This window comes from Chaetodon auriga, chromosome 2 (assembly GCF_051107435.1).
Source record: "Chaetodon auriga isolate fChaAug3 chromosome 2, fChaAug3.hap1, whole genome shotgun sequence".
In the NCBI taxonomy this organism is placed as follows: Eukaryota; Metazoa; Chordata; class Actinopteri; order Chaetodontiformes; family Chaetodontidae; genus Chaetodon; species Chaetodon auriga.
Window position 1 is genome coordinate 5342824 of NC_135075.1, and position 13297 is coordinate 5356120.

Consider the following 13297-nt stretch of genomic DNA (forward strand, 5'->3'; position numbering starts at 1 on the left):
ACCCTCCCTCGCCCCCACCTCCATAACAAATTACCATACAAAAGTCTCTCAGCACATGATGCTACACTACACTGAATCTCTTCACAGACGGAGCTCCGCTGGATGATTGAAGTCGAGCTCTCCTGAATTTCCTCAGCTCGCCTCCGTGATCAAAGTGGATGAAGGCAGGCAGTTAGCAAGACGGGCCCAGAAGTGAAGCCCTGCCTGGGGCTTACTCTGTTCTGTGCATGGGGAAAGACTTCACTGCCTTGTAGCCTTCACTCTGCAGAATATGCATTGTCTGGAGCTCACACTTGGCATGCCTCAGCTCTTGCAGGCTTTACTTTTACTGGTTGCTAGGCTAACCATAGTTGAACTTTTATTAGCATTTTAATGTTGCCCACATACAGTTTATATAGTGTATTCTTCTATAATAAATGCCTGAAGTGAATACATGATTAGAGGCATTTAAATGCAGAGAGTGGCAGTAAGACGCCCCTTCTGGATCATCTTAGTCCATGCAGCAGTCCCATCTGAGGCATAAAATCTGACTGTAATGTCTTTCAGCATTTTATAGCTTGATATTAGAATTCTGCAAAACATGGTTTTATCTTCTTATTGTCAGTCACATGTGACCTTTACAAACTAAATGCAAATTACACTACATGGCCAAAAGTATATGAACATGTGAACATTACACCAATATGTGATAGTGTAGCATCTTCTGTTTTTAGGCTTTCCTCCAGATGTTAGAACCTGGCTGCAGGGATTTGTTCCCATTCAGCTGCATGAGTATTAGTGAAGTCCAGCAGTGATGCTGGCCAATGAGGCCAAGCTCACACACAGTGTTCCAGTTCATGCCAAAAGTGTTGGATGTGACCAAGTGTTGGTTTGAGGTCAGACCTCTATACAGGCCAGTCAAGTTCTTCTACAACAAACTCGGAAAACCCTTTCTTTATGGACCTGGCTTTGTGTATGGGAGCATAAAAGGGCCAAACACGTCACACACACCAAAACTGTTGACACAAAACTGACAGAACACTTATCTAAAACGTCATTGCATGGTTTTAATGCTAAAAATTGCCTTAAAGGAATAGTACAACATTTTGGGAAACATGCTGATTCACTTTCTAGGTTTTATTAGAGACGGTCAACAAAACGTAACCATACTGTCGCTGTCACACACAGACATCATTAAAAGCAAGAGTTTGAAGAACGTTATCGGGGGTCTTGCAGAATCCTCCATTATCACCACTCTTGTGTTTTGATAGGGTTGATCTAGTTTTCATTATAACTGGTGACTGTGCCCCATGTGTATCTGTGTGCAAAGACTAATGGAATTTATCTGTCAAACTGCTTCTTCTGTGGGTGGGAAAGTGCTAGCAAGCCTATAAATATCTGTTGGAAGTGCACAGTGTATGGACTGTATGGTCACTTGCTCATCTGCTGTATTATTTATACGAGACAGTTGGCTATATGACCTGGCTACACTGAGACTGTATAAAAATACACTGTAGCCCTGCTTTTCCATGATGTGTGGTATTGTTTTGGTTTTTTGCAACATTTTAAATGCATCTGAATCAGACAATTGCAAAAAAAAGATTCCCAATTCCAACAGCTGCCATTATTACAAGCGACCACCGAAGCACTAGGCCAAGGACAGCAGTAGAAACACTGCAACAAGTCTGATCCAGTAACAGAGGTTACCTGCAGATGGGAGTGGAAATGCCGATGTTGACAGTTCTTCTGGAGCAGACTGCCTCAGTCTAGTGTTTGCTTCAGCGACAGCACTGGAACCAATTGATCTGCCAGGGACAGATGGATCATTTAACATGTAAGTTGACCAACAGAGTATTTTCTCGAAAACTGTGAATATCAATCTGAGTATGGTTTAGCAATTGGTTTGCACAAAAAAAAAAAAGACCCATTGCCCAATTACTGCTCCTGTAGACCTGGTATGAAAAAAAAATCCTTCAGGAACAAACCTCCTCCACCTGTGCCAAGTACTATAAGCTGTAAGTTTTGCCAAGTAAAAACTGCTGGCAGTAGACAGTTTGGGTCTCAGCTGAATTATAGATGTAACAGTGGATTCCTTTTCCTCAGACCAGTGTTCTGCTCCAATGGAAACATCCGCGATAGAGAGTGACATGTCGACAAGCCAATTATCTGACTGGCCAGCTGTCATCGGCAACAATATCACAGTCATCTTTGTCTCAGACTCTGAGACTTCAGAGCGCCTGAAAATACAATGACAGGAGGCCACACACATTCAAGGCTCTTAGAAAATAATAATGCAGTTGAAAAGGCATATTCAATGAGCTGCAAAGTACAGATGTGCACCGAGAGCAGTGCCACAACTGTGTGTGTGTGTGTGTGTGTGTGTGCGCGCGTGTGTGTGTGTGTGTGTGTGTGTGTGTGTGTGTGTGTGCCCAGAACTAAAAGAGAGAGAATGATGGTGCTGTAATCAGGCTAGGTCCCACGAGGGCAGACAGCAGTGCTGACAGCGAGTTGGTACCCATCTTCAGAGCAGGATTTCTGGGCCACAGTCCCTCTGTCTGGCTTTTAAAAAAAATAGCAGGAGGGGCAGGGGATATGGAAGCACAGACAGGAGGCAAAAAAAAAAAAAAAAGAAATGACCCGGGCAGAGAAAATAAGGGGTGCATAATTTTCTAGAGGCAATGACAGTAACACAAAAGCTGGAGTGTCTATCAGGCTAAATCACACAGCCTAATTGACACAGTGTAGATTCAGGACTTGGAATGGTGCGTATGGGGTTGATGGTGGCCATTAATTTCTTACAAAGGCAGAGAGCAGCAGTAATTGCAGAATCAATGAAGTTGAGAGAAAGAAGGTTTGAAGATTTGAGAGCTCGAAGCCAAACTGTGTAACAGACTGGATATAAACTGTAAAATCTTAACTTTTTACGCTGATAATTAATCATGGTAAGGGGCTTGAAACCTAAATAGACATTTCAATAGCGAAGCATCTAAAAGTCAAAGGGAAACACAGTATCGACAAAAACAATACATTATCATTTCTTCTTCTGCTGTCTTGTCCATTTGAACTAAAAAGATACTTTAATAAATTCATCCTTGATTGAATACATTTAAATATGGGATTTCAAGGTAGCTGCTACTCAAACTATGTAAATTCCACAAGATTCATAGACTCAAGTCACTGCTACTCTGTCAAGCTAGGCTAGTTACCTCTTAGCAGGACTGTTTATCTGGTGTGTATTTACTCTATTACTCCATAGATTTAGTTGCTGCCTTGTTTGTGTGGTGTGGCAACCTCAATCACTGATGTGTTGGAGCATCACTAGCTGGGTGCAGTCACTGCAGTTTGGGTTTTATCTCTAGTCTCTAGTCCTTACAAATTTGACATGCGGTTCCTTTTGTTTTTTTCCTGAAAAATGACACATATCCACAACATTGTATTTTATATGCCACAATAGATGTCAGCAGATGCCAGATTCTGGCTTTAACTCAGCATTGACAACATATTTAGCTACTTCATTGTGACTTTGAAGGCAAGAGTAATTTGATACACAGAGGCAGTTTACAACTGAACACGGCACAACTTGTAAAGTTTGGAATGAAATGTGTTTTCTTTGTACATTTACTAATAATGTTGTATATTAACTCTTGATAAAACCCTATTTTATCAACAAAGAGTGTTGCATGAAAATATATTGGCTCTACGTACATACATATATACACATATATGTACATACAGAGAGAGAGAGAGAGAGAGAGAGAGAGAGAGAGAAAGCTCCTGCAATACAAGATCATCTTTGACATGGATGTAGTGGTGTCCAGCCATATGACCTCCTCAAAATGTGGACACATGTTCCCAACTTTGAGACATTGAATTATTGCAATTTCTATAGCAAGCAACAGCAACCAGAAGCCAAGAGAGAAAAACAGGAAAAAAAAAAAATGTGTGGGCTGCATTAGGTAAATAACCCCCATCTGTTCCAACAGCAGCACTGTGTCTGTATTGATAGGAATACATGGCATACACACACCACCAGCTTGGGGGGACACCAAGAGGAAGAAGAATTGTTGAATGTTGAAATCAGTTTAAAAGTCTTTCACACTAATGTCCAGTGAGTGTCCACATATCAAATAAAGCCACTGCTCAGACCGGACCTGACGCTGAGAGGAGTCTGCAGGCTGACTATAAAGGGACGTACAGTAGAGGGCTGATGCTCACTCTCACTGTCCTGTGTACAAATCATACAGGGATATGAGTAACCACTTTTATGTTACATATCATTTTCATGAGCATGTATAAAAAGTCGTAGCAGGGACATAAGTGTGCACATGGGGGCAATAATAAACCTTTTTCACAGCAGACATTTTGAATCAACATAGCAGGGAAACCACAGCTGGACATTAACAGTGGCTCAGTCCCATCAAGTGTTCCAGGATGACAGCATGTGGGCTACAGCACCGAACCCTGGACCTGGCTCGCCTACATGGAATGCAGCCTTCATTAATGTCATTTATCTCACTTGTTCTTTGCCTGCTTTGACATGTCAAAATGCCTGCCATGAAAAAGGTTTATTGACATACTGCTGTCAACGACCAGCAGCTGTAATGATGATAATAATAAAAAAAATCATTAAATCATAAAGTCTTATAGCCTAATGGACAGATCGACCCCTTCTGTATATCTGCGTGTGCCTCTGTGTGGCCTAGGCACCACAGTAACTGGTTAGGTGTGTATTGAATTACAGTAAAAATAGAGGATTATCTGACCATAGAGAGCCTCCCACTTTGCTAATAAAAATCATGTAATCAACTCCTGATAAGCCTTTGGATTTATTACAAACACAAAACATTTCTGCGGTAACCTCAAATCAACAGAAAGACCTGCAAACACCCACTTCATAACACATCTCTTTCAATTCAAATAGGTGAAATTGTGTCAGTGGGCTCCCCTTTACCAAATATAGGTTATCACAACACTCCGGCTCTCTCCCTCTCTCTCCGGATTGTACCATCGCCGGGAAGAATTTGAACTTGTGCGCTGAAAGCTGGAGATGAATACTTCATCTCTGACCCACATAATGGCGATATATCACACCGGGTAAGCGGAGCCGTGTCGTGTTGGCCGCCGCTCCTCCGCTGTGCGCTCCCGGTGCGGCGGCAGCGATTAGCGGCGCGCCTCGCCTCCCATCTTCCTCCGCCTGGATCCGACTCCTCTCTCCATCTCGTTTCCAGGAAGAGGAGAGGAGGAGAGAAGGAGAAGCCGCACACACCGAGAGCGCGGCGACGGAAACGGAAAAAGTAAGTAGCTGGAGATGGGGAAATGAATGGAAATGGAATCGCTTTTCCTGAGAGGCGCGTTTACGTGACTCCTGGCTCAGTTGAAAAGTGATGCTCGTACTTCAGCTGGCAGTACTTCGTTACTCGTTACACGTCGCTGCAGGAAACCTCGAAGAAGTTACTGTTTTCTGCTGTTAAGCGAGTGGCGCGACAGGATTATTGTGGGCTAATATTAAAACAGTTTTTAAGAAGGTGACACTTTCTTTTGCCTTAATGCGAGCTGTGGTTTTAATTAATGTGCAGTAATTTATTACCCTAAGCCTTTCTGAAGCCAGCCACTTCAGTAGAGATGTCATATAATGTGAACGTTGCTCCTGTAATTGGCTTTGTGTGTGACACTGTGATAATTGGCCGCCTAAATGCCTCCATTATAAATGTTAAGATAAACAACAACATACTGTCTGAACGGTTCTTTCCCACAGTGAAGAGCAGGGATGTGTGGCAATTAAAAACATTTAGAGTGATGGAGATAAACAGCTCAGAAATATTAGTGACCACAAAGTGCCAGTGAGTGACACACAGCAAAGAGCAGCACAGAAAGGCAGGGATGTAGATGTAGGAACAGACTGCACTGGAAAAATGAAACATAGTGCTGTGTGGTTACTGCAGAGCCACCATGCAATATGCTTTTATGCATTTATTAGGCTCACTAAGCTAAAACTAATAAATTCTATAAATACATACTTCATAATGTTTGGTCTCTGATGGAACTGCTTTCCAGTATTTATTCCTATTGATAAAAAAATGTGTGGGAGAAATATTAAAGACACTTTTTAAGATGAATTTCTGCTTCCATAAAGTTGAAACAACACCTCTAAAACAGCCTGAACAAAAACTGGACGTTAGAATTTGCATTTAGTCAGGATTTACTGCAGGACTGTAGCATTAGATTGCATTAGTTTTAGCTGTGTCTGCCTCATAAAATGCCAACTGAGCTCAAGTCCCTGCTTTAATATTACTGGATTGTTTATAATCCGCTGCTCAATAAGATTTTAAAGTCCTTCTCCAGCCCACGAAATGATGATTGATGATGATGGATCTATTATTACAGCCCTCATGACAGTAGAGACAGTGAATATAAAGACCATCCAGGCCTTATCTGAAAGGTCACTTACTCAATATTCACCACACTTGTCTGTCTTCAGTCCGTCTAGGCACAGACGTAAAGGAGGAAGAATGACATTCTCTTCCTTTCTCCCTGAGGGAGACTGTCACTCTCCTCTACTTTCACACTTTGCTCCAAAGTTGGAAATTATCAACTTCACTTAAAATTGCATAACAATATAAGGCAGACCTTTGTACTCCAGCGGTGCTCATGCAGACCGCAACTTTGCTTAATGCAAACTATTGTTTCAGCTGTACTATTATGTCAATGATATTTGAAACTGAAGAAGCTTGTTGGATGACAGGCGAAAAGTCTTGCAGAACCACAAGCAGGTCCAGTTGCCTTTGGAAAGCACTTAAAAAAATAATTGGTAAAGTTAGCTAGGTAATTCTGTACCAGTTATTTAATGCATAATTTGAGCAGCTAAGTTTTCTATTTTAAAGCTGCATGAATCCATTTTTAGTCACTAGGCAGCAGATGAAATCCAAAACAAGATGACAGACAAACAGGCGTTATTATGGCTAACAATATTGCAAATAAAGTCCTACTTACACAGACTCTTGAAAGACACCAACATTAGCTTTCATGGAGTTGACGGTGGGGCTGGGGATCATTTGAATTTGTTTGATTTTTGTGCCAACCTGATATCTGAGTTTTGACACAATACCAAAACAACGCTTTTGATATGAGAAATAGAAACATGTTTTTCTACAAAGATCATTTCTCAACAGCAGCAGCTGTGCAAGAAGTTAACGTTGGACAGCAGCTTCACTCGACAGATTGAAATTCTGTGCTTTGAATTGAAAAAAGAATTCAAGTTAGATAACTTGTCTTTGTTGAGAGCAGTGAGATAAACATACAGTACATTTCCAGGCCAGGAAACTAAAAGACTGCACTAAACGAGGCTGAAAAGCTCTGCAGTGCTGCAGTGTTGGCTGATAATCCTCCGTTCTGTACAGTTTACGGTGCCGTCCTCTTGACTTCACAGGTACCTGACTTGTAGTGCTGGGAAATTATCCAAGTTTTCCTGCCTGGGATTCCAACCTGAAGGTACAGTAGTGTCATTGATTTTCCTCTAGCCTCACCTCCTGACCTTTCCCCACACTTTCCTCTCCACTCCCCCTTCTCATCGATATTTCCCGTGCACATTCTTTCTTGCTTCAGCAGGCATTGATTACTTCCTTCCTTCAACTCTCAAATACCATTTCAGTCAATTGCTATATTCATATTGTGCAGCAGTTATGATAGATTAATGTGGTTCGATGGCGGTCTCAGTAATGTCAGTCTGCTAATTGGCTCTTAAGATAATCCGGCTGGAGCTACTTCCAGTCAAAGTTGGGACGAAGTTAAAAACTGATATAATGTATGTCTGTCAGTCATGTGCTGTTGGGACGATGGGCCATCTCTTCCTGACAAGGTGAGTGACATTTTCAAATTCTGAATTGGCAGCAGTGCTTCGAAGTCACAGTTTGATTGACAACTGGTGCCACAGGCTTTCTAACATTTCTTTTTAGTACAAAGCAATACATGACTGAATGAATACATCTATTTATTCTATATTTACTGACCAAAGTGCACTGCTTACATTAGTAGAAAGTGTAAGCGTTATATTATTGGTATATACCCAACTACGCAACTGGGACACAGCTTATGAGACTAAACTAAACCAAAAACATGCACTATGCTATACCTATTATTACTATCCTAGGTGATAGTTTAAGAGTCTGTGCTCACAGTGAAGCATGCATTAGTGATATTGGTAAAGTAGCCACTAGCATTCGATAAAACTTGCAGCAACTCTAAGAGTTGATATTTTTGGACGAGTACATGAATTTCAATGCGTGAACCTTTGGCTGTTCCTATGGAGTTCGCAATAAACATGAACCTGAACTTGAACTTTGTAGCTTTGGATGAGAGATTATACTGATAGAGATATAATGTTTTTGTTTTTTGTTTTTTGTTTTTTCAAGCAGAGACTAGTTTCCTTGTTTGTACAGAGAGCTGAAGTGAGTGTTTGCAGACTGTGTGCAGCTAAAGATCAATGCATGGCTTATGAATTCTTGTTGGCTCAGCAGTTCCAAAATTAGGTCGCTCTATCAGCTATAGCTAATAACAAAAACAATAACAAACTTTAATTGCTTCAGGTCGGTCAACTTAGCCTGGATAGTCCTAGTGGCCTGCGTCGACTCAACACACCGCATGCAAAAGTGTTAGCATGCAGTGCTGGAGCTGGTGATCTACAGGGGCACATAATGCCAGTGTTTATGTTAATGTTTACCAGACTGAAGGCGAGCAGCCTGGTTACCGTGTTGAGCAGGTGGATGAAAGCCAGCCAGCTTGCAGAATACACTGTCCAGACCTCCTGCTGTCTTATGATCCACAAACAGAGGAGGTAAACACATACTTTATGCTTTCTATAAACACAACTCCTAACCGTGAACTAACGCCCTCATTATGCACAAACGCTCTCACTCTGAAAGTCAAGCACTCAAATCTTAAAAGGGTAGAAGCATGGCTAACACACACACCCCCACAGACACACATACACACTCACACATAAAAGCATGGTGCAGTGAGAGAACCGTTAGGGAGTTCATTCCAATTCTGCTGACACTAGATAGGTCTTACCATTCTCTCTCTCTATCACATAGTAATTACTTATAAGGCCACAGGGATTATGATGTCCCCAACTCCCTCCTGTAATAGAGCTTGTGCTCCATATAACCCGTTAGCTTTGGTACCCAGTCTCTATCACCCCACTCATTAAGCCATCCCTCCCTCTCATTATCCCCTCCATGTAATATTCTTCATCCATTAACTTAGCCCACTTCTCCCACTCCTCACTGTAACTCCCCCTCCTCTTTCGGCCTCTCCTCCATCTTTCCTGCCTTCCCTTACGCTTCTTCCTCCTCTGCTCTTTTCTCCACTCAAGCCTTCACAGCGCTGCCACACTGGATCAGCTCACTCTAATTTGACTCCTACACAGCAGTCAGTGAAAGGGAGCAGAACCACTATTCCTTGAATATAGGAATGGTTGAGCCAGGGAGGGAGCTGTGCTTCAGGGACACAATGCTGTGCGCTGGAAACTGAATATACATTGTCCTTATGTAACCAAGCATGTTCCTCGGTGCAGGCACGTCATGTCCATGCATACATCAAGCTCAGTTTTCTCAGCTCTGCTAATGTTTTCCTTTTCCTAAGCGCCTGTATCTATTTCCGTCTCGTCTCCATGGCTCCTGGCACAGCAACATGCAAAATGCAGCATTGTCTTCTGATCAGCTTCTCTACAGCTTCAACTGGTTCCAACTCTCACATGAAAACCCATAAAGACGTTTGTGCATCTATGCTAGGGGTCTGCACGGGTCAAAAAAAAATCCCGAAACCAAACTGGCCCAAACTATTTGAAAGCCGGGACATGGACCATGCAGAACTGAAACATGTCGGACCTGAACCTGGCCGGGAGACGCAGACCGGTGCTGATTTCACAGCTGATCTCTATTAACAAGTTAAGGTTAATTTACAAGTTGTGAAAACAAATCTTTGTGTCTTACCTAATGTTACAACAGTAACTCTCTTCCCAGTGCCTGGCTGTGATGCATAATCCATCCTCCGTGCCAGGAAAGTTGATTAAATAAATGCAGGTTTTCTGTTATTCCTCTCTTGCTGATTAAAACACCAAGAGAGGCTATTTCACTTATTATTCAGTTTAAAATTCCACTTGCTGTCATGTGACAAACGCGAGTCATTTAGTATCAGCTTTGCAGTTTTGTTGCACCTAGCATCATAAAAACTTTGACATTTGCCCTTTTGAACTATGATATTGATTGCTCTTATATTGTCGCGTCTGTTAATGTTCCTAATGTGCCATCATCTGTGCTCTCTGAAGCAAGTCTGTTGTAGCTCGTGTGGTCTTTTTCCCGATATTTGCCGGCTGCACCTTCTTATAATGTTAGGATATTGCAAGTTACAATACACACACACACACACACACACACACAGACACACAGATCGCTGATGTTGTTTGTTTCCGGTGTTCATTCAGTATCATGTCGTTTCACCACTCTAGTGATACCCTGAGGTGTTGCATGGGATGTGATTATCAGCTCATTTTTTAGGTGTCTGATTGAAACCTTGTTGTTTTGGTTCACTCTCACGGCTCTCACAGCATTGTCTTTGGCCTTAGTAGCTGCTGTTTGCAGACACAAAGCTCTAGACTAGACTAGCTAGTTGCAGACATTTAGCAACTAGCTAGTGAACATGGTGCCAGACACAAGAGCCAGATATGTCAATCAGTAGTTGGTAGAGACCGAAAACAGAACTAAAAGAGACTGGATATTGGACTTAAATTTGGTAGGTACTATCCTCTTCCCGTTCAGATAACCAAATAAATACAAATCCTGTGTCTGACCAATGTGTTGCATGCTCAAGTGCCACTTTCCATTTTTTATATCACATATGGACGAAATGTATTATTTAATAAAAATTGAAAACGCATGATATTGTAAACGTGAATGCTGGCCAGGAAACATAAGAGAGTACGTTAACATGAGCACTAGAATCCAGGATTTAAGCCACATCCTGATTTAGATCATATTCAGCCAATGATGTTTATATGGACCATAAGACACCAGGCTATTCATGTATACATGATAATAGTTTTCCAGGTTTCTGATCACCTGTCCTCAGGTGTGACTCCCCACCATCTCAGCTTCTATGTTCAGTACCAACAAATAACGTTCAGAAACCTTGACGAGGTGTTCACATGCAACAGCATCCTGGATTCTATTGCAGCTCTCCAGGTTTCATATTCAGGATTTTGAAACCAGGGTAAGATGCTTACATTACGCTTCGTGTATTACATCACCCATAGCATGATGGGAACTTAAGTGCCAAAACATGATCCAAAGTGGAAATAATGAAAACCAGTGAAACGTACATGATGCAAAGCATAAATGCATAAAGAATAAAATGCTGTCAACATAGTTTTTATATCTGTGGAGCACGTTCCTCGAACATTTGTATGAAAGGGAAAGATATTTTCTCTGTGCTGTCGATATCATTATGATATGGCTTGGTATATGATATGGTACGCCTAGCTAGAGACATGTGACTATGCCATAAGCTACTCAATAAAGGGAAGGAAAACAGCAAGGGTTAATTAGGATGTGACCCTTATGGATGGCAGGTGTGAACATGTAAAAATAACGTGGAAACCTCTATTAATGCAGCTTTAAAAGATCAAGTCCTGACGTACACTGACGTACCATGCTTTTGACTATAAATTTATTTTACATAAATTGGCAGGTAATCTTAGATTAGGTGCGTTTTCCCTCCATCACATTCTTATCCTTTTATGTGTTTCCCAATGGAACTTTTATTTGGCTGAAAGATGGTCAGTGCCTTCATGTGCTCAGCCAAAACAGCGACATAAAAACCCAAGAAGGAGAAAGAAACAGGTGCTATATTCTTTCCTCTTAAACATGACGGCACTCTTGAGTTGCTACGGTGACAGTGTGCTCAATTTTACAGCATCTGTCAGCTGAACAGAGACACATGCGCATACACACACAAATGAAGAGGACAGTCACTTGAAGCCAGGAGGAGGGGGGGGGGCAGAGTGAGTTGTTTGCCGTTTAAAGGCAGATAAGAGAAACACCAACTGCTCCATGACAGCCTCGGCCAACAATCAGCCACAACTGATTTAGTCTCAGCTCTCTCATTATAAGACCTGGAGCCAGATTCAGCCTGCTAATTCACTTCATCAGTACCGATAGGGACACGGGAACAGCTGGGCTGGAGCATTTTGCTGTTTCAATCTTGTGTAAAATATGTAAATGACAACATTCACAGCGAGGTGGCCAGCCGTGGCAGCGGAGCTAAAAGACGCTGTGGTGACAGCAGCAGATAATTTTCCTGATGTGGGTTGTGGCAACAGTATTATGCTGCATTGTTACTTCTCACCATAGAGTCTCTGTCTGCTGCGGGTGATTTATTACAGTAGCTCACAGTATGTTTATGTGTACAGTAGAGATAAGATTAACAGAGAGAGCAGCCATTGGCTCCATTTGCTCTCTGGAAGCTGAGGGATGCCGTCTCTCCCTCCGGCCTATTGATCCTGAGGTCAGCTCAGGCTCAGAGGACAGTCTTGGTTGAGCAACTCTCTGCAGCCCACAAACCGACTTTAGCTTTCTGCCAAGCTCTGTTAAGGCAGCACATTCACCTAATCCTGTCCGGGCCATTAGATCAGTTGGAGCTGGGCAGCCAGGTAAAACAGAGCTTCATCCAATCTTGGAGCTGACCTGCGGCACGATATCTGCAGCTGCAAGGTGGTGATTCAGTTGGCTGAGAGGAGCTGAGCTGTGGATCTGTCAGCCAGGGAGGCTGAATGTATTCACACTGGGATGTGCTGTATGTTCACATGGTGAAGAGGAGCTGTGGTGCCCTGAGGTATTATAGCAAAGAGGCTGTGAAAGTGTCATGCAGAGTATACGTTGTTGGTCTGAAGCAAAGCAGAGAAAACGAGGTCTGCTGTCCTGCAAATCCTATCCAAAAGTAAACTAAAAGTCCCTTTAGCTTTGGCTCCATCTTTAGTGTTCAGCTCTCTTTGCTCGAGTGTTCCTTTCCAGACATCACCTGTCAATGAGACTGTGTGGGCAGCAGGCCTACTTCTTTTTCTTTACATTTTCTTCAGATAAACTTAGAGCTTCTTTAGGTTTCTTTACTTTATCTATTCATCCACAGTTGCCCTCACTGCCAGGAAAAGGAGCACATGTTTAGAATAGTACTTTGGAGAAGCTTTTATGGCCTGGCTGAAGGGCTGCACTTGAATGACATGCGATACCTGACACTGCTGGCCTCTTCTAGCCTGTACTGCAAATGT

The 13297-nt window shown here is 42.3% G+C and overlaps 1 protein-coding gene across 1 annotated transcript in view; it reads left to right on the forward strand.

Annotated features, from left to right (window-relative positions):
* The first annotated feature begins 4995 nt into the window (after positions 1–4995).
* klhdc8a (kelch domain containing 8A) overlaps positions 4996–13297 on the forward strand; it is a 37745-nt gene continuing 29443 nt past the window's right edge. Inside the window, exons 1-2 of the mRNA XM_076744929.1 lie at positions 4996–5273; positions 7406–7467. The gene's annotated coding sequence lies outside the window, so the exon portion shown is untranslated. The remainder of the gene's footprint in view (positions 5274–7405; positions 7468–13297) is intronic.